General features: G+C 39.0%; 1 protein-coding gene across 3 annotated transcripts in view; it reads left to right on the top strand.

Moving 5' to 3' along the window:
• The window catches only part of MACROD2 (mono-ADP ribosylhydrolase 2), a 1,293,068-nt gene that overhangs the window by 225,841 nt on the left and 1,047,089 nt on the right, over window positions 1–20,138 (top strand). The window lies entirely within an intron of this gene.

Genomic DNA, 20,138 nt, shown 5'->3' with positions numbered 1-20,138 from the left:
TTCCTTAAAGGCATTAGTATTGTTAAGTCCATATTAAATTAGTAATGGCATAATTGTTTTTCTTATTATCCTCTAAAGCACCTATTTGAGATGCTTATTTTAGTTCTTAGGAAATTCAGATGAGGACAAATAAGGCATTGTAAATACTCATATCCTTTTAATTAATTGATAAGTACCATCATTTGGAAAATAAATTTGCTTAATAAGTTCTTCCTACAACATAGTTTCCTTTTACTAGTAGCTTATTAACTTGCATAAGTGCTATTTGATTTAGCATAGTTGACATTTCCCATTGTCTTTTTAAATTTCCCTCAAAATATTTGTTTCCTTGAGGTCAGTCAATTGCTGTCTCCCACAAGTATTTGATTATATTCTCTTCATTAGCTTCATTTAGTTTATCTTGTCTGTATGCTTGTTTGATAGAGCAGTTTGACCCTGGTATTCACCAGCAAGACTAGGTGATATCAAAGTAGAAGGCAAGCTCATGATAAGGGCTATGTTGACCTCAATTGTTCAATGATTGCACTTTTTGTGGCATCAGAGGACAGCAAGGCCAAGCTCCATTAAGTTTGCAAGGGATCTGGATTTCTTTAAGTCTAAGGCTTATGGAAACCACTAGGAACGCAAATTATCAACTTGGTACTTAAATCGCTTAAATAAGGTCTAACTGTAGAACTGAACTTTCTAGTTATTTATTGTTTTCCTGAAAAAATATGTCCATTTACTTCATGCTACATTTTTTTAAAATCTTTAAAATTCACCTTTTGTAAACATCAATTTCTCATTTAAATATATCTTTCATTACCAATATTTGCTGTATCTGATTTTGATGTGGTTGAAACATCAAAATGGTACACGTTGCATTTTTCTTTAAATATGGGGGGTGAGGGGAATGTTCTCAAGCTTTTTTAAGGGAAGGAGAATGTTCTTCTACATTTCCTGAATTCCAGTCCTCATTTGAATACAGTAAAAATGTGCTTTATTAAATAGACAATGGACTATAATTTTATGAATAAAAACTTGACAGAGAAAAGAGTTGACATAATAACATATTGAAAAATATTTTTAGACATTCATCTAGACTAGACAATTGACCATTTTTTCTCTAGGAAGATTTATTTGTTCACAGATCAGCAAATTCCCCAGAAAAATAACAGGTTAAAAACTGTGTAATGCTAATTTTAACAGTTAATAAAAACTCTTCCCAGTGTGCTAAATGCACTGGGCTTTGCCCTTGGCCGAGCTACTTGTGTCCTCCTATGCTCAGCAGTTACTAAGGATCATTTAACTTATATATATATATGCAGGTATTGTATTGCAGCATGCCTCTGTTCAGTTGTCATGCAAAACAAGACTATTGAATATGGTAATGCAGGGTAGATTTTGAGTTCTGAGTATTCTAAAAGTGTTTCTTAAAACTCAGATTCCATTAAGATTCGGAAAGCATCTTTAAAACATGTTAGGTTTCAGAGTAGCAGCCGTGTTATGTATTCGCAAAAAGAAAAGGAGTACTTGTGGCACCTCTAAGGCGCCACAAGTACTCCTTTTCTTTTTTTAAAACATATTGTATTCCTAGCATCTCTGAAGTCTAGCCCAGTTTTATCAATCAACAGGTTGTGATGCATGTTACAGCACATCAATACTATATTTTAATATGTACCTGTGGGATGTTCATAGAAGATATGGAGTGCCTATTCAGCTATCTTTTAGCCTGTGAAATCTGGCCAAATACAGAATATAGTAGTAGAAATTGGAGTAAATCTTCCTGAACAATTCCAAAGGGTATTTGAGAAATAATTATGTTTTACCAGCTCACAGCTGCCTTAGAATAGTAAAACTTTTTTTAAAAAAGTATAATTAACTTATTTTTAATCCTATATTTTTATAGAGACTCTTTAAATCTGTTATTTAAGAACACTTCAAATACTTTACACAACAAACTGTTGTAGCTTAACAACTTGGCTATTTGTTCATTTTTAAAATGTAAAAATTCAAGACCTTGATCTGGAACTCTATTAATGGTAGTGGAGCTGCTCATCTGAGGAAAAGTGTATGAGTTGCAAATATATGAAAATTTAGAAGTGTAATGAGTTATAATTTAGTTTCTTTCTAAGTTAATAGTCTAAGACAGTAGGGAGAATAGTCTCTTTGCCTGTACTTAATGTATAGAAATCTTTGTGACAGGAAGATTAGAAATTAAACCTTTTGGCAAATCTATAGGGAAATTACTTTTTGGAAGATGTGTGGCAATACTGTTAAGGCCTAAAAGTTGAGGAGGCTTTTGAGGCTAACAAGTCATAAATTCAGAATACTCTATTATACCCTGTTCATAACACATTATGTCATACAAGTGCATAGTTCATAACATATATGCATGTATTACATACCTGGTTCTCCTATCTTTCATCTATCTTGATCTTTCTGAATTACCACCACGTAAGGTACACTATCAAGTCAAAGTGATAACTCTGTGTATTTTTAGCATCCTGCTTGTACTGATGGTGATTGCAGTTCCAGAAACTGCCCTTGACTAAAGGCTGATCTCAGCATCTTTTGATATGATTTCCCAAGCATTTTGCATTGGGAATGAAATAGTTATTCCAGAAGGACATGGCTGGTAAGGTAATACCTTTCATTGGACCAACTTTTGCTGGGGTGAGAGAGAAAGACAAGCTTTTGAAGTCAGTCCAATAAAAGATATTATCTCACCCCCCTTGTCTCTCAAATATGCTAGGACTGACACGACTACAAACTACACTGCATACAATTCCAGAAAGAGTTTTACAGCAGGAGGAAACAGATCCCCTGAAGACTGCAAGAGAAAACTGAATCACTTCATGTTTAGGAGAGTCTCACAAGTGGCAATCACTTGCTCAGTGCTCAGTTCAGCTCTCAGTGGCAGATTAGCTATTGGGACAACAGGGCCTGTGCACAGGGGCCCTGGCCAATTAGGGTGGCCCTGGAAAAATGGGTGCCCCAGAGCCTTACCCTGCTACACCTGCCCAGCACTCCTGCCGGGGAGTGGGGTCAGGGCACAGGGGCTTGCCCTGCCCCACCCCCACTCTGCCCCTGCTCCTCGGTAGGAGTGCCAGGCGGGCAGGGAAAGTCCCTGCACCCCGACAAAACTCCTTGGCAGGAGCGCCAGCAGGAGCGCCGGGAGAGGGCGGAGGGGACAGCAGGCAGAAGGAGTGGAGAGAGGCTCCCACTTGCTCTGGCCCAGGGCCCCACAAACCCTAATCCACCTTTTACTGCTCCTTCAGAAACTCAGTAAACTGATGTGAAATGGGGTGTTAGTGGAGTTGAGCTTATTGAGAGAGGTCCCTAATTAACAGGTCAGCTTTAAAGGCATGTTGGAGCAATTTCCAGAGTAGCTTGCCCCAATTTAAAACAGGGAATATGTTAATTTGTAGTGACATTGAAGGAAAGAAAAGCAACAGTTTAAGATGCAGCTTACCAGAAGAATGTCAGTGGTAATGAATAATATACATAGTGTGACAAAGCTCTGTCCTTGCCTCCGTGCGTCCCACGTTTCCTGGTGGATTTTGCTAGCCTCAGAGGCTCACTGTGACCCTCCACGTAACCCTTCTCTCTCTCTCTCTAGGGACAAGGCTCACAGTCTACTGAGCCATTTTCATCATAAGCCAGCGAGGGAGGTGAGGAGAAGTTATCCTTCCTTGCACAGTCTCTGTTGTCTCCCAGTCTCAGTGATTAATCAGGGGGCAAAGGTGAGGGGGGGCGGGAGGGGGGAGAGCCCAGGCCTACCCTCTACTCCAGGCTCCAGCCCAGGGACCCTAATAGTATCAGCTATGGTAGCTGACCTTTTAGAAATATTACATGTACAATTCCCTGGGCTACTTCCCTTACAGCAGCCCTCACTTCCTCAAGCTCCACTTCACCCTTACCTCAGGGCCTCCTTCCTTGTGCCTGATATGGTGTGTACTACTCAGCCTTTCCAACAGCACAACTTCCTCCCACAGCTCCTGACATGCACACCCATCTGATTAACTGGGAGGCTTTTAACTAGTTTCAGCCAGCCCCTGACTGGCTTCAGGTGTCCCAATCAACCTAGCCTTCTCCCTGCCTTCTGGAAAGTTCTTAATTGGCCCCAGGTGTCTCGATTGACCTGGAGCAGCTTCCATTTCACTTATCCTGGTACCAGGGATTTGTTTACCCTGGAGCTAATATATCTATCACCCACTATTTTTCTATAGCCATCTGGCCTTGCCCCGTCACAATAGGTATTGCTTCAAAAACAAAATTGTTTTGCAGTTTATAAGCCTATAATATGTGAAGTGAATCTTACTTCAAATTATGTGAATTGTTTTAAAATGTAGTTTGGAAAAAATGGGTCTCTCAAAAGTAAGCAAATGGCTAAATTTTGCATTCAGTTTCAGCATTGTACATATGGAGTAACCCCACTGAAGTCAGTGCAGCAGCTCTAGGTTTCAGAATGCAGCCCATAGTGTAGAAGATAATCCATAGTGGAGATGATAAAATATGAGTGAAGAAGACTCTTCATCATATGTGCATTTTCCTGACACAGTAACTTATTGGATATAATTGTCTTGAGTTTAAATACTCCTTTATGTTTCATAGATTCATAGATATTAAAGTCAGAAGGGACCATTATGATCATCTAGTCTGACCTCCTGCACAATGCAGGCCACAGAATCTCACCCACCCACTCCTGCGAAAAACCTCTCACCTATGTCTGAGCTATTGAAGTCCTCAAATCGTGGTTTAAAGACTTCAAGGAGCAAAGAATCCTCCAGCAAGTGACCTGTGCCCCATGCTACAGAGGAAGGCGAAAAACCTCTAGGGCCTCTGCCAATCTGCCCTGGAGGAAAATTCCTTCCTGACCCCAAACATGGCGATCAGCTAAACCGTGAGCATAATGGCAAGATTCACCAGCCAGATACCCAGGAAAGAATTCTCTGTAGTAACTCAGATCCCACCCCATCTAGCATCCCATCACAGGCCATTGGGCCTATTTACCATGAATAGTTAAAGATCAATTAATTGCCAAAATCATGTTATCCCATCCTACCATCTCCTCCATAAACTTATCGAGTCTAATCTTGAAGCCAGATAGGTCTTTTGCCCCCACTGCTTCCCTTGGAAGCCTATTCCAAAACTTCACTCCTCTGATGGTTAGAAACCTTCGTCTAATTTCAAGTCTAAACTTCCCAATGACCAGTTGTTTGTTTAAAAGCCCGAAGAATAACCACCACAGCTGTCTTTTTATTTCCTCCCTCCTCCCCCCACTGTCTTGTAGTTTCCTTAAGTTTCCTTAATAGCCCTAAGGAAAGGCCTCATCAATTCAGAGGTGCCCCGATGTAATCCTGTCCCTCTCTTCTTCTTCCCTAGGGCCAGTCAGAAAATAAACAGTGGCTGCTTATCAGATGATATCCTATTGACAAAGAAACAAGCTCATTGACTGACTAAATAAAAGCAGAAAACGTACAACTAAAATATAAATGGTAGGATTTTTTTTTAACATCAAACATGCCAGGGTTGATAACGGCCTTTTTCATTGAGAATACAATGAATAAAACATGATAAACAGTTGAATGGTTTTCTTCAAATAGTCGTTACAAAATAAATTAATAGTCCCATAATTGTCCCAGTCCAGCTTTGTATTAGAGACTTAAGAAATCACTCATAAATATATCTTAAGTTATTTATATATTAAATAAGCATATCAGTGTCTTGGACAGTTTGTCCAATGTACAACGTGAACAAATTAAAATAAACACAAAACAGTTAAGAGTCAGTTCCCTAAGTTAGGGCTTGTCCACACTTACTCCGATTTCAAAGTGCAGTAGATCAAAGTTCACTAGGGAACTTTTAGCCCGTGGTAGAAGGGTCCAAATGGACAGTTATTGTGAGGCACGCTACAGAAATATAGCTTTACATTCCTGCTTACCACCTACTGACTGTTCGTCTAGTCAGGCTCTCATATAACTTGGCTTCTCATTTCCTTGCTTCAGTGGTTTTGTGTTTGGAAGCGATATAAACTTGCATGCTTCAGGTTGTAAACCAATCTCTAATTAAAAGGGATTAGAAAGAAACTTCTACTGGAGACAGATAACTTCATAATTATGACTAGAGGGTTTTTTGCACTTTCCTCTGAAGCAACTGTTACTGGTCAGAGGCAGAATATTGGACAAGATGGACTTCTGGTCTGATCTGGTGTGGCGTTTTTATATGCCTAGTCAGTTTCACTTTTATTCTGTTCTAGATCAGTGGTTCTCGACCTATTTACCATTGTGGGCCACATATAGGGTTGCCAACTTCCTACTTGCACAAAACCGAATACCCTTGCTCTGCCTCCATCCCACCCCACCTCCAAGGCCCCGCCCCTTCTCACTGCATCCCCCCCGCCTGTCACTCGCTCTCCCCACCCTCACTTACTCATTTTCACCGTGTTGGCTCAGGGGGTTGGGATGAGTGGGGGTGTGTGTGAGGGCTCCGGCTGGGGGTGCGGGCTCTGGGGTGGGATGGGGATGAGGGGTTTGGGGTGCAGGAGTGTGCTCCAGGCTGGGACCAAGGAATTTGGAAGGTGGGAGGGAGATCAGGGCTGGGGCAGGGGGTTGGGGCCTTGCGGGGGGTCAAGGGTGCAGGCTCCGGGCAGCGCTTATCTCAGGCAGCTCCCAGAACAATGGCATGTCCCCCCGCTGGCTCCTATGCAGAAGTGCGGCCAGGTAGCTCTGTGTGCTGTTCCCGGCCAATGGGAGCGGCAGAGCTGGTGCTTGGGGCGGGGGCAGTGCGCAGAACCATCTGGCTGCCCCCACGCCTAAGGAGCTGGAGTAGGGACATGCTGCTGCTGCTTCTGGGAGCCACGGCAGGTAGGGAGCCTGCCTTAGCCCTGCTGCGCAGCTGACCAGACTTTTAACGGCCCGGTCAGTGGTACTGACCTGGCGTTCCGGTCGAAAACCGGACACCTGGCAACCCGAGCCACTTTTGTGGCCCACAGTGTGTTATGTGGGCCGCATCCAATTCTACCTCTATGGCCCTGAAGATGTTACATGGGCCGCAGCTCTGTACTGATTGGGCCGCAGGTTGAGAGCCACTGTTCTAGGTAATCTGGCTTTCAGGTTCTTATGCACTAGCACCATGCTGCAATATTTGATTTTCACTTACTGCAGAAGAATACTCATGTGAACAAAAATGATTTCCCTTGGCAAGTAAAAATGTCTTCAAAACCTTTGTACTCTCTTGTAGTTTGTGAAAGGGTGTAGATACAGAATCAACATTTGGGGCCAAATTTGACCCAACAGTGACTCTCTTAAACTACCTTTTATGTATTTTAAAAAAAAGGGCAAAAAAGCACCCAAAATTAGTATGTTACTAATAGATGCTGTTCACTTGGCATATATTTAGGATACACTTCCAGACAGACCAAAAATGGTGCTCTTCACTGTGGCAATGAAGTTTAGTCTTGTTTTTGTTGTTTTTTTAACTCAAAAATTGTTTTAATTGAAACTTTTAATTTCCCATGAACTATAAACCCCATCTCATTGGTATATAAATCCTGAAACCAATACTGGTGGGTTCTAACTTACTAAAAATAGAATCCTAGCATGAAAGTGTCAGCACACACTCCAACTGAAAACTGATAGAGAAAAGCTGAGAGAATTGTTACAGCTGGGTTTACAACTTGTCTTCATACTTAAGCATGATCATATCTTAAAAAAAAAAAAGAAATCTCAATAGGTAAAGAAAACCTCTCTCTCCCTATTGTTGTGTTTGCTAGTTGTCAATGTTTGCTATTCAGATAGATATAAAAACCTACTTTGTTCTTTCCTGTACAATTTTAAAAATGGGTATAGAGAAAAAAAAAACTATTGTAACTCTATATTCTTCTATGTGAACAAGTTACGTTCAGTGTGGACCATTCCAGCATGATCATTACAGGTTTAAAATGAGCCAACTCTCTAGAATCTGCACAGCACAAAATTGACATCCTGTGAACTGCTTTAATGGCTCTGCATGTGTGCCTTTTAGAAACATGGAAAAGTAAACTTTTAAGCCCCAGGAGTTTTTTCACTGTTCACAGGTTTTGTGTGAAACTGTTTCTCTGTGTGTGAAGACAAAACTTGAAGTGGGATATATCACCTGGAAACATAGAAGTTGCAAGCCTGAATGACAGGCAGTGGCAGCATGTGCAAGAGATCCTTGCTGGCTTGAAGACTATATTTATTTTACTTCGGCCATACCACGCTATTCCAAAAGCCAGCTGTAAAAGCATTGCTTCCTGGGTAGCTAAGGTCTTCCACCATTACTATGGCAAACATACTTACTCTCAAAAGAATTTTTTCTTGGCTGTATCTTGTGTGATATATAAGTTCCACATAAGGAACTACCAAATTTGGCGTGATTTCTTTAGGCTGTGATATTACTACAAAACCGTTGTCATTTTATATGCTTTCTGAACTTCTGTAACTCAAATTCAATTTTCAGGTAATCTATAATAATTTCTATTTCCCCCCCCCAAAATGATAAAATATACTTAATTTATGAAATTGCTACTAAGCCTATATAATTGCTTACTTGTATTCCAAATGGTCATAGGGATTTCAGTATGTCAAGTTACTGCCTTCTAGAAGGTGTTATGTTGGTAAAGAGACAGATAACACATCTTTGATCTAACTTCAGACTGGCAGCCATCTTTTTCTTAATGGCTACCAATGTTTCCCTCTCCTGTCATGTGGTGTTTACACGGCTTGAGATTTAAAGCAGTGATAACACTATTTTAAAACTATTGACAAATTCCACAGTAATGATAATGCTATTTACCCTGCTGAAGCACTGGGTTTGCCATACAATATTCAAAAACAAAACAGAATACAGTTAAAAGACCCAAAATATAACTAAACCCCAAATCCCAACAATTTTGCAAGCACTGTCGCACATAAAGATGCTATTAGTGGCTTTTTTTAAAGATCTGGAAGGAATTATTAAGATGGACGATTACTTGCCTTTAGGGCCATCACTGGAAAAACTTGCTTGTCTACCAATTTAACATCAGGAAGTGTCATGAAGAAGAGTGGAGCCTGGGAAGTACAGTAAACTGACAGCGTGTCCCTCAGGTGTAGGATCTCAGTACATAAAGGCGCTATATGTCAGAAAAGCAAACTTGAATGTCAGTCATTGTTCTGTGGGCAGCTAATGGAAAGCAGGTGTAAAATGATTATGAATGATCACTCCAGTGACAGAACATATTTCTGCATTTTGCATTTGCTGCATGCAAGAGGCCAGCCAGGATAAAGGGAGTTACCACAGCCAAACTTGAGATAACTTGTTCAGAGAAGAAAATGTCGAGCTTTGTATAGCAGGGAGAAGTGAATTGTTATTCCAATAAGACACTGTCCTCGCTGTGGAGTCATGCAAGTTTCATTGTCTTTTCCTGAAAACTTTGTGAATGCACTGAATGTCCTCACAATGCCGTAAAAATATCTCTTTTCTCTAATACTGATTACCATTTTGGCATACACATGATGTCTTGAACAGAAATGTGGTGGAATAGTAGTTGTGACTTGAGTACAGGTATTGAAGGATATGTGTTGTTCAGGAAAGACAGAAATAAAGATAAAGACAGTGGAATAGCATTGTATGTTAATGATGAGGTAGATTATGGTAACATCCATTGTTCCATTGTTTCATGTTTTTTGGGGGGGAGGGATAGCTCAGTGATTTGAGCATTGGCCTGGTAAACCCAGGGTTGTGAGTTCAATCCTTGAGGGGGCCGTTTAGGGATCCAGGGCAAAAATTGGGGATTGGTCCTGCTTTGAGCAGGGGATTGGACTAGATGATCTCCTGAGGTCCCTTCCAACCCTGATATTCTATGATTAGATGGAATGGATAGAATGGAAAAAACAACATCTGTTCAGATCAAAATCATTTTGGTGAAGAAAGCTACCAGAAGCTCTCCTGGGATAGTGTTTGGGGTGTGCTACAGACTCCCAGGATCCAATTTGGATATGGATAGAGACCTCTTTAATGTTTTTAATTAAATAAAAACTACTGGGATTTGTGTGATTGTGGGATACTTTCACTTCCCAGATATAGATTGGAGGACAAGTGCTCCAGATTTTCCTGGATGTGATAACTGACAGATTTCTTCACCAAACAGTCGCTGAATCAACAAGAGGCGGTGCCATTTTAGATTTAGTATTGGTGAGTAGTAAGGACCTCATCAAAGAGCTGGTTGTAGGAGACGAGATTGGTTTGAGTGATCATGAGCGAATTCAGTTTAAACTAAATGAAAAGATGAACAAAAATAGGTCTGCAACTAGGGTCCTTGATTTCAAAAGGGCAAACTTTAAAAAAAATAAGGGAATTAGGGAATTGGACTGGACTGAAGAAGTCAAGGATATGAATGTGGAGGAGGCTTTACTTTAAGTCAAAGTTGCAGAAACTATCCGAAGCCTGCATCCCAAGCCAGAGGAAAAATATCAGAGGTAAGGGTTGCAGACTAAACTGGATGAACAAGCATCTCAAACAGGTTATTAAGAGAAAGCAGAAAGCCAACAAAGAATGGAAGATGGGATGGAAGAGCAAGGAAAGCTACCTTTTGGAGGTCAGAAAGCATAGGGGGAAAAAGTGAGAACTTCCAAAAGCCAAACAGAGTTGGACCTTGCAAGAGAAATTAAAATCAATGGTAAAAGGTTTTATGGCTATATAAATAAAAAGAAAACAAGGAAACAAGTGAGACTGCTAAACACCAAGGCTGGGGTGGAGATTAAAGATAATCTAGGTATAGCCCAACAACTAAACAAACTCTTTGCCTGAATTTTTAATAAAGATAATAAGGAGCATAAGGGCAGTGGCAGGGTGGCTAATGGAAACGGTGATATGGAAGTAGAAATTACCATGTGTGAGGTGGAAGTCCAACTCAAACAGTGTAATGGGACCAAATTGTGGAGGCCCAGATAATCTTCATCGAAGAATATTAAAGGAACTTGGACATGAAATTACAAGCACAATACTAAGGATTTTTTAATGAATCCATAAACTCTTGGGTTGTAAAGAAAGTAGTTAAGGACATAGAGATAAATGGCAATTGGGATAAAGGATCTTAGGGGTAGTGGCAGGGTGGCTAATGCAAATGAGAATATGGAAGTAGAAATTATCATATCCAAGATGGAAGTCAAACTGAAACAGCGTAATGGGACTAAATTGGGGGGGGGGGGGGGGGGGGCAGATAACCTTCATCCAAAAATATTAAAGGAACTGGCACATGAAATTGCAGGCCCAATAACAAGGATTTTTAATGAATCTGTAAATTTGGGGGTCATTCCCTCTGACAGAAGGATTGCTAATATAGTACCTAATTTTAAGAAAAGGAAAATAGTGTTCCGGGAAACTACAGGCTTGTTAGTTTAACCTCACTTGTATACAAGATTTTAGGACAAATTTTTTGAAAGAGAAAGTAGTTAAAGGCATAGAGGTAAACAATAATTGGGATAAAATACAACATGATTTTACAAATGGTCGACCATGCCAGACCAACCTTTCTTTGAGAAGATAACTGATGTTTTAGACAAAGGAAATGCAATAGATCTAATGTACCTGGATTTTGGTAAAGCATTTGGTATAGTTCTACATGGGAAATCATTAGTTAAATTGGAGAAGATGGGGATTAATATGGGAGTTGAAAGGTGGAGAAGGAACAGATTAAAGGGGAGACTACAACGGACCATACTGAAAGATGAACTGTCAGGCTGAAAGGGAGGTTACTAGTGGAGTCCCTTAGGGATCGTTCTTGAGTCTGACCTTATTTAACATTTTTATTAATGACCTTGGCACAAAAACTCGGAGTGTGCTAATAAAATTTGTAGATGACAAAGTTGGGAGGTAATGCCAATGCGGAGGAGGACCAGAATATCCTGTAAGAAGATCTGGGTGACCTTGAAAACTGGAGTAATAGAAAAGGGATGAAATTTAATAGTGAAAATTGCAAGCTCATTCATTTAGGCAGCAAAAATTCTTGTTATTAATATCAGCTGGGGATTTATCAGTTGGAAACAACAGAGGAGGAGAAAGACCTGAGTGTAGTGGTTGATCACAGGATGACTATGAGCTGCCAATGTGATGCAGCTGTGAAAAAGGCTAATGCAATTCTTAAATGCATCAGGCGAGGTATTTCCAGTAGAGACAGGGAAGTGGTGATACTATTATACAAGGCACTGATGAGAACTCACCTGGAATACTGTGTGCAATTCTGGTAGTCCATGTTTAAGAAAGATGAATTCAAAATGGAACAGGTGCAGAGAAGGGCTACTAGGATGATAATTGGAATGGAAAACCTACCTTATGAGAGGAGACGCAAAGAGCTTGGCTTGTTTAGCCTAACCAAATGAAGGCTAAGGGGAGATATGATTGCTCTTTATAAATACATCAAAAGTACAAGTGCCAGGGAAGAAAACAGGTTGTTTAAATTAGGTTCCAATGCTGACGCAAGAACAAATGGATAAAAACTGGCCTCAGAACAAGTTTAGGCTTGAAATTAGGTGAAGGTTTCTAACCATGAGAGGAGTGAAGTTCTGGAACATGGAGGGGATGGTATGATGAGACTGCCTATGATGGTATATAAGAGATCTGCAACTGCTAGTAGTAAATATCCCCAGTGGCTGGTGATGGGATACTAGATGGGGAGGGCTCTGAGTTACTATAGATTATTATTTCCTGGTATCTGGCTGTTGGGTCTTGCTGAAATGCTCTGGGTCTAACTGATCACCATATCTGGGGTTGGGAAGGCATTTTCCCCGGGGTCAGATTGGCAGAGACTTGGGTTTTGGTTTTTTATGCCTTCTTCTGCAGTGTGGGACATGGGTCACTTGCAGGTTTAAACTAGTGCAAATGGTGGGTTCTCTGTAACTTTAAGTCTTTAAATCATGTCTTGAGGAGTTCAGTAACTGAGCCAGAGGGTATGGATATGTTACAGGAGGGGTGGGGAAGATTGTATGGCCTGCAACATGCAGGAGGTCGGACTAGATGATTATGGTGGTCCCTTCTGGCCTTAAAGTCTATGGGTCTATGATCACACCTTTTTTTTAAAAAGCTCTAGTCTCCTTCCAACCTCTTTTTGTTTTATGCAGTATGAGCCGAATTCTCCGAAGGTTCTTTCAAAAGACTATGTTGCAAGTTTTGCAAGCAGTAGTGCGTTGTTTATATTATAAAACCAGAATCATTTGGATGCTCATTCTTCTACCATCTGACATCTCTGCTTAAATTGTGTGACTGCTACAGGCTGGAAGGACTGAATGGTGAGGGTTATGCATTGTCTTGTTAAGTGTCTGTCTCATTAGATAGAGGGGGTTGGACTAGATGAGCTCCTGAGGTCCCTTCCATCCATGATATTCTATGATTTTATGATTCGTTGCTCGGGTGAAAGGATAATGAAAAGATTCTTATGTTTGCAAGAATTATCTTTATAATAGCAAAATTACTTTCCTCCTAATCCAAACATGCTGGGCTCTTGTCATCATTTCCAAACAATTCACCTTCATGTTGAGACTAAGTAGAAACACTTCAACCCTGAAGATATAGAAAAGTTAAGAAAGTTATAGAAAGTTAAGTGACTGGAAACTGTAGCATAATCTTAACTACAGCATTTGCTGCTGCTTCTGGTATAATATGACATGATTAAGCACTGAGTTTAAATTAACTTTAAAAAGAAGATGTTTAGTTTCATGCCAGCAGCACAGACAATTGGTGACTAAAAAGTTCTGTACCAGATTTTTCTATCCTTCTTTTCACAGAGGAAGAAAGATGTACATAGACTCTTTGTATTTCAGGGAGAGGAAATGTAGCACAATAGGCTGTTGAAGGGAAGCAATTCCCATAATCAGTTTTCTGTACTACTTATTACCAACTGGTCAGAACTAGATTTTAATTAAATTTTAAGGGATAAAGGACAATAGTGTGTACTAAGGATGGAGAGTCATCTTAAACTTTGAATTTCCTGGCTTTCATTGATTTCTGTCGCTATCTCAGTGTTATTTAAATGTAGGATTTTAGATGTGATTTCCTTTCATGGAAGGCTATAACTGTATTTTGTTTTTGGAGTCATTCAAATAGTTCCTTTTTGGTTTATTGAATAAATATTTGTTCTCTAATAGACCACAAGGACATTGGATCTGGTAAATCCCCATTGAGTGCCATGATCAGTAGACCTTTAGAATGGTAATCAGGCATATGTTGTTGCTGGTTTCTGAATGTTTTAAATTAAACCTTTGATATGTATTTAATTTTAAGAGTACGTCACTGAGTACCTACAGATTTTATTTTAATAACTGAGTGGTTCATAGCTGTAGAGATTTGTATAAGATTCATCTTCATAGATCATACATCTGAAGGCCAAGACCATTATGATCTCTCTAATCTGACCTTGTATATAATGTAGTTCAAAGAACTGCCTCCCATAATTTCTTTGAGTCCACAATTTATTTGTCCTGTAGCATATCTTTTAGAAAGATGAAGTGATGGAGATCTTTCCACATTCTTAGGAAAGGTGTTTCAATAGTTAATTATTCTCACTGTTACAAATGTGTCCTTTATTTCTAGTCTGACTTTGTCTAGCTTCTGTTTCTGACCATTTACTCGATATCAGTTTTTCTGCTAGATTAAAGAACTGTTTACTGTCAGAACTCTTAGAATATAGCTACTGGTAGACTGTGATCAAATCACCTCTTAATAGTCTCTTGGATAAAATAAATTGTGGTTCTTAAGTCTCTCACTATAAGGCACTAGATCTCAAATCCTTGTTGGTCTCTTCTGAATTCATTCTAATCTACCAACATTCTTTTTGAAGTGTGGACATCAGAGTTGGACACTGTTCTAGTAATGTCTCACTTGTGTATCCAGAGGTAATACTAACACCCACTTCCTATTTGGAATTCCGTATATTGTACATCCAAGGAACATATTCGTCTTAGTTACAGCATCTAATGGAGAGCTCATGTTCAGCTCATGTATCCTGACCCCAAAGTCCTTTTCAGGGTAAATACTTTCCAGGGTACAATCCCCATTTTATACATGCAAACTATGTTCTTTGTTCTTAGATTTAATGATCTTGTATTTGGCTCTGTTAAAACTGTTGTTGTTGAAGTGAACCTACCTAAACAAGCGAGCCAGTTGTTTTGTATAAGTGATCTGACTACACCATTGCTTACCATTCCACCCATTTTTGTATAATGTGCAAATGTTACCCTCAAGGATATTATACTTTCTTCCTGATCATTGATGAAGGGACTGAACAGCAGTGGTCTGAGAACAGATACGTGCAGAACCCCACTAGAAACACTCCTGTTGAATGTCACTTTTTGAGATCTATTAGTTAGCCAGTTTTTAATCAGTTTAATATGGGCTACATTTATTTTTGTATAGTGCTATTTTGTATCAGAATGTCACGTGGGACTAAGTCATGTTCATTACAGAAGTCTATTATGTTAACAGTTAACTTTGGATTTTTTTTATATAAAAAAAAAGAAAACTAAAGTTGTTTTAATTATTTATGATGTCCCTTTAGAAGCCCACTCTCATACCCTAACCCATTTACTTTTGTGCCAGCAGTGTCCTTGTTGCTTCCCCTGCAGTAGGAATGACACTTGTTAGTTAATGTATGCTGCCACGGGAACCAGAAATGTTATTTTTAGAGTTACCCAAAAAGTAATCTCTTCCTTTAGAGAATGGTATACTAGATAAACAAAACTCCATTAAAACATCTTTACATCTTTAGAATTTAAAGAACTTTCAGTACCCGCTAATAATTTGGGGCCTAACTACCACTAGATGGCACCTTGAAAATTAAAATTGAAACTTTTTTTATTTTTTAATTTGAAAAATATTTGTCTCTAGACCAAGACTTTGAGACTAAGACTTTGTATGATTAATTGTAATGCAGACCAAGTTATTACTGGCTAAATTATGAACCATTTGAAAATAGAGACTTCTGCTGGCACATCTTTAAAGTGCACATTGCTTACACAATTATGCATAGTGAAGCAAGTAACACTAATTTTCCTAATTATTAAGGTTGTAAATAATTGGAATAAGAATTGATATAGCATTTTGTTAGGGCATGTTCCTGTAACTTTTTTTTTTCTTTATTCAAAAGTATATGCTGCTCTTCTACAGACTATTCCAAATAAATATATAAACCTTATTCATTACTGCACAACTTGATGAAGTCTCTAAAAGGGAAGGATAGGGGACAGTAGACAGTTTTATAAAATGCAGTCCCAGAAATATATTTACACATTCTTCCTAAAAATACCTCCAAAAAACCTTTAACTGAGAGTAGAAATGATGATTTTGTGAAAATAGGATTTTAGGGTTAAATGTTGAGACATGAAATTGAATGTAACCAGATATTCGTTGCTTTTTAAAATGTGCATATACAGTAAATAGATGGTGGGAAGTTTGTTTGTTAAATAGTTCTTGAATATTTAACATATCATTCTACACATATTGCTTTACTCTTCAGAGATTTGTTTTGTACTTCTTAAACACCAAAAAGCTCAATAAAGTATGTTTAATTTTAACAAATGAAAAATTATTTCAGCTAGTCTTGCTTATCATATAACAATAAAGCATTAGTGCAATTGATCTGCTGACCTTAATTCCCTGGAAACTGTCACATTTCTTCTTTATTCCTTTGTCCAACCTAACAATGTGACCCAAAATACTACAGAGCTTTAAAGTTTCTCAGCATTGTAAGGTCAAGCTTTGGTCACCATAGTTACAGTTTAGATCTGTGGGTCAAGGGTCAAATAGATTAATGATGTCAGACACATCTTTAAATGGTTCTAACACTACTTCACCATGCGGTAAGCAGCTGAGCATATTTGATATGACAAAGGCCTTCTTAAGTCTTGCTAATAGGAGGATCTTTGGAGATATCTGCTAGAAAGGTCTTTTCTGTTGTGCAAGAATGTTCAATATTGAGCAATGGTGGGCATCAGCAGTGGGCCGTTTCAATTCAAACTGTCTGAAGTAGATTGCAAAGACTGGCTAAATGGCTTACACTACCACTGCCCCTTTCTTTCTGTTTATCTGATTCCTTTGTCCAGTATTCATTCCATTTGGCTAAAAGCCACTAAAAGGGCAGAAAACAGAAAGCTGGAGGAATATATTTAAGTATTTGATAAAATACTTGCCCTTTCATAGCCATAGTATGACATCAAAGCAAGGAATAACGAGGTTTAGATTGCTTTTTTATAACTTTAAGAAACTTTTATCCATATATGTAGTGCTCAGAATATATTTACAAACATACTTGGGTTCTTTGTCTAGGTATTTTCATAAGAAAAATGGGAATACAATTCCCCTCATGGATAGCAATTTAAAAAAAAAACCTAATTAGATTAAATTACAAATAGAAATGTACCTATACACACCTGTGTTGAAAATACTTCATTTTGTTTCAGTGGGTTAAAATGTCCACACAAATGAGGAGCTGAAAATTATATTAGAGCTTCATTTATGCTTTTTTTTAAAAAAATAGGTACCTTACCATAACTGCAAGATAAATATTGTGTGGCTGATCATAGTACACGTGGATTCTGCAGCAAGCTAAACATTTCATGGCTGTGAAGATTAAATGGAAAATCTGTTGAAACATGTTTTCAATTAGCAAAATATGTAAATAAATAACAGTTGGTATGAAATATTTGAGTAAACCTGTTTTTGACTCCATTCACCTGATCCTGTCACAGAAGCATATCAGCAATGCATTGTTTCAGCTGAGAGGGAGAGAACTGAGCACTTTGGAAGATGGAAGGTGTTCAATATAGAATTAATACTATTGAAGGGTGGGGGTGGAAGATAGTCAGGATTTTTGCCAGTGCAGTTTGTGATGGTAGCGGTAAGGGAAGTATAGGATGTCTGCAGAGGGAGGTTCTGTTGCCTGTGATCTTTTTTTTTCACATGACGTGTAAGTGGGTGACAGAATTCTGTGTCATGCCCCTTTCAAATCAATGAAAATTATTGCAATGTAGAAATTTGGAAACAAGCTAGTTAGCAATAAAACTTAAATGTTGAACTGTTTGGCAGTGCTTAGAAACATTGGTTCAGCAAACAAATACAGTATTACTCTGAGTCATGTTTATGGGCTAGGAAATCGATATTTAACTATATTAAAGAAAAAATCCCAAACATTAACATGCTGCACCTACCTTAACAGTATGTACAGAGAGTTCCCAAAACAAAATATATCTATTTTATCTCTCTCTAGTATTTATAAGGTACTATTATTTTGATTCTGATACATCATAAGGTTAAATCAAAATGTTGAGATTTCCTTAACATGATATCAAGGGAAAAGGTAGTTATGCAGTTGGTTTTAGATACTGGTGGTCATTTTGGCTTTTTGAATGTTTCTATTATAGCTCTCAGAGGGAAGAAGGGAGCCTCTACTTTCTCATCCCTTCCTCTTCTGCACAGCAGGATGCACTACAGCTTGTTTCTTTACAGCTGTCTGAATAATTTGGCCTAGAGTAAAGTTTCCTCCTATCCAAGGAATGTTAATATAGTACTTAACAACTGCCTCACCCGCCACCCCCAACCTTCTAGCCTTTTTACCCATATTGCTTCAGTCTTCTCTGTGAAAATCCTCTGTTGTAGTGGGCATTTTTTTCAGCTTTAGGAGTTAGTGAGTATCAATCCTCCATTGTACGCATGCATTCTTGCGATTTTACCAGAGTTAGTGACTCTCATACATGAACTAGGTTCATGTGAGAGAAATTAAATTTCATTTGAGCCAAGAGTTACAGCAAAGGCCCCCAGGTCTGTCCATCTCAACAAAATAACAAACATGGTTCTTTAAAACTGAGTAAAGTCTGACTACCAAGTAAAAAAAGTAAACTGGCATATAAAGCAGTGATACCCAGATGAACACTGTATCTGAGCATGTGGTATAAAACAGAAAGAATCACGAAAAAGTTCAGGCACATTCAATAGTTTCCAGCATAAAAAAGAAAAGCAGATGCATCCAACACGAAATGTTGCTTAGGCACTATATACTACTTCCTGTGCTATACTGCTGGGGCAGCTGGCATTTGTACTTCTGCCATCCCAAAAGAGTGAGAGTTTTTTCTTCACAATATCACTCCTTCAATGTAAATATCTTAGGTGGCAACAAACTGTTTCTCTTGTTTCCCTACAAATGTACACAAATTTCAGTATGCAGCTAACTATAGAACACCAAAATGAAATACTTCTTCTCACAGCAAGTACTCAGCCTGTAGGATCTGTTTCCACAGGAGGGCCTTGACATAAATGCCATAAGTGGAGTTTAAATAGGACATGATAATGTTATGATCAAAAATAACACTTAATACGCCTATAACACTTTGTGTTTATGAAGCACTTTTAATTGTAAACATTAACTAATTCTCATGATGTGCCTTTGAGGTGGGTAATACAAGTGCTCTCTGTTTTATTGTTGGGAAATGGAAACCCTGGAACTTTAAATTGCATGAAAGATTGTAGCAGAGCTGGAATTGAAATCCAAGAACTCTTGGCTTCTAGACTCATACTGAATCCATTAGATTAGATGATCTTTAATAACATTTGTAGTTATGCCTAGTAAGACCCAGGGCTGGTTCCAGGCACCAGCATTCCAAGCAGGTGCTTGGGGTGGCAATCTGCAAGGGGCGGCAGTCCGTGTGCTGTTAGGCCGTTTCCGCGGCGGCGGCAATTCTGCGGCAGCCTCGCTCTTCAGCCTCCTGCAGCGGCAAATCGGTGGCAACTTCTATCTTCAGCCGCTTGCGGCGGTGGCAATTCGGCATGCTGCTTGGGGCGGCAAAAACAGAAGAGCCGGCCCTGCTAAGACGAATCAGATTTCACGCTTAGGGCACTCTTTGATCACTGGAAGAGTCGCGAAAGACTTAGTTCCTATATGTATAAATAGTTACAGGCAGTAAGGAGTTACATATTGCTCTGAATCACCAGATTAAGTATCCTCAGATACATCAGGTGAGGTATTTCCAGTAGAGACAGGGAAGTGTTAGTTCCATTATATAAGGCACCAGTGAGACCTCATCTGAATACTGTGTGCAGTTCTGGTCTCCCATGTTTAAGAAAGATGAATTCAAACTGGAACAGGTGCAGAGAACGGCTACTCGGATGAT

This window comes from Chelonia mydas, chromosome 3 (assembly GCF_015237465.2).
Source record: "Chelonia mydas isolate rCheMyd1 chromosome 3, rCheMyd1.pri.v2, whole genome shotgun sequence".
Taxonomy (NCBI): domain Eukaryota; kingdom Metazoa; phylum Chordata; order Testudines; family Cheloniidae; genus Chelonia; species Chelonia mydas.
The sequence above is the reverse complement of the archived record's forward strand: the minus strand, read 5'-3'. Positions and strand labels throughout refer to the sequence as shown.